Source organism: Apteryx mantelli, unplaced genomic scaffold (genome assembly GCF_036417845.1).
Source record: "Apteryx mantelli isolate bAptMan1 unplaced genomic scaffold, bAptMan1.hap1 HAP1_SCAFFOLD_147, whole genome shotgun sequence".
NCBI lineage: Eukaryota > Metazoa > Chordata > Aves > Apterygiformes > Apterygidae > Apteryx > Apteryx mantelli.
Genome location: NW_027118501.1, coordinates 237,501 through 240,000, shown reverse-complemented (window position 1 = coordinate 240,000; position 2,500 = coordinate 237,501).

The window sequence follows — 2,500 nt, the reverse complement described above, 5'->3', positions numbered from 1 at the left end:
GCGGCAGGCCCCTGGAACGAGGCTCTCGAGCCGCAGGGGGCACCCCCCTTTTCCTCTCTCTCGCGCTGCACTCGAAGGGCTCACAGGCCACGAGCCTTCCCTCTCGGCGGCGGGGACCGCCTCAGCCCTCTCGCAACTCGGCAACCGTCGCTGGAGCCCGCCGCCGGCTCCGCGGCTCCGCGCTTCCCGGCACCGGGGACACGCTCCGCGCGGACCGCCTCAGCCCTCTCGCAACTCGGCAACCGTCGCTGGAGCCCGCCGCCGGCTCCGCGGCTCCGCGCTTCCCGGCACCGGGGACACGCTCCGCGCGGACCGCCTCAGCCCTCTCGCAACTCGGCAACCGTCGCTGGAGCCCGCCGCCGGCTCCGCGGCTCCGCGCTTCCCGGCACCGGGGACACGCTCCGCGCGGACCGCCTCAGCCCTCTCGCAACTCGGCAACCGTCGCTGGAGCCCGCCGCCGGCTCCGCGGCTCCGCGCTTCCCGGCACCGGGGACACGCTCCGCGCGGACCGCCTCAGCCCTCTCGCAACTCGGCAACCGTCGCTGGAGCCCGCCGCCGGCTCCGCGGCTCCGCGCTTCCCGGCACCGGGGACACGCTCGCCTGGCTGCCGAGGACGTGCCGGGAAACCGCCGTATCGAACGCGCCGAAAAAAACATTTTGTCAGAGAACCGGAGTCGGGACCGGGCCTTACCTGCCCTCGCAAGCCGCCCTAGGTCGCTCGCAGGCCGGCCACTTAGCGCTGGGGGCGCCCGGGAGTAGAGCTCCGGAACTCAGCGCTTGCTCACCCTCTGCCCTACAGTCGTACCGGTAAGTCAGGCGGCGCCGGAGAGCCGAAGAACAGCCGCCCCTCCTACCGGGGCGGGGCGCGGAAATGGCCGGCCTTTACGATGACGTAACTGGAGGCAGCGCAACAGAGCGACCCCTCTCGCCGCTCCACAGGAAGGCCAGGGAGAACAGGTCTACCGCTTACCACCCGGAAAAGGCGACAAGGGCACGCCGGAGACGAGTAGACCGGCCGGCCGCGGGCGGGGCGGCGACCTCGGCGCGGCCTCCCGGAGCCGGGTAGACCGGGCGGCCGCGGCCCGGAAGGCGGGCCCGCGGGCCGGGCGGCGACCTCGGCGCGGCCTCCCGGAGCCGGGTAGACCGGGCGGCCGCGGCCCGGAAGGCGGGCCCGCGGGCCGGGCGGCGACCTCGGCGCGGCCTCCCGGAGCCGGGTAGACCGGGCGGCCGCGGCCCGGAAGGCGGGCCCGCGGGCCGGGCGGCGACCTCGGCGCGGCCTCCCGGAGCCGGGTAGACCGGGCGGCCGCGGCCCGGAAGGCGGGCCCGCGGGCCGGGCGGCGACCTCGGCGCGGCCTCCCGGAGCCGGGTAGACCGGGCGGCCGCGGCCCGGAAGGCGGGCCCGCGGGCCGGGCGGCGACCTCGGCGCGGCCTCCCGGAGCCGGGTAGACCGGGCGGCCGCGGCCCGGAAGGCGGGCCCGCGGGCCGGGCGGCGACCTCGGCGCGGCCTCCCGGAGCCGGGTAGACCGGGCGGCCGCGGCCCGGAAGGCGGGCCCGCGGGCCGGGCGGCGACCTCGGCGCGGCCTCCCGGAGCCGGGTAGACCGGGCGGCCGCGGCCCGGAAGGCGGGCCCGCGGGCCGGGCGGCGACCTCGGCGCGGCCTCCCGGAGCCGGGTAGACCGGGCGGCCGCGGCCCGGAAGGCGGGCCCGCGGGCCGGGCGGCGACCTCGGCGCGGCCTCCCGGAGCCGGGTAGACCGGGCGGCCGCGGCCCGGAAGGCGGGCCCGCGGCCCGGAAGGCGACCTCGGCGCGGCCTCCCGGAGCCGGGTAGACCGGGCGGCCGCGGCCCGGAAGGCGGGCCCGCGGGCCGGGCGGCGACCTCGGCGCGGCCTCCCGGAGCCGGGTAGACCGGGCGGCCGCGGCCCGGAAGGCGGGCCCGCGGGCCGGGCGGCGACCTCGGCGCGGCCTCCCGGAGCCGGGTCGACCGGGCGGCCGCGGCCCGGAAGGCGGGCCCGCGGGCCGGGCGGCGACCTCGGCGCGGCCTCCCGGAGCCGGGTAGACCGGGCGGCCGCGGCCCGGAAGGCGGGCCCGCGGGCCGGGCGGCGACCTCGGCGCGGCCTCCCGGAGCCGGGTAGACCGGGCGGCCGCGGCCCGGAAGGCGGGCCCGCGGGCGGGGCGGCGACCTCGGCGCGGCCTCCCGGAGCCGGGTCGACCGGGCGGCCGCGGCCCGGAAGGCGGGCCCGCGGGCCGGGCGGCGACCTCGGCGCGGCCTCCCGGAGCCGGGTAGACCTACTCGCCCCTCCGAGACCCCCGCAGCCGGCAGACTCCCCTTTGCCGCGAAGGCGCCCTCCCCGGCCTGGGAGCGCTGGCCGGCGGCTGCCAAGATGGGCCGGCCGCTACCGGGCCAGCTCAGCCCCCCCCCCCCCCCGCGCGGCGACCGGACCTCGCTGGGAGTCCTGCTGCGCTCGCTCCTTCGCAAGGTAGGAGTCCCGCGGCCCCGCGCTA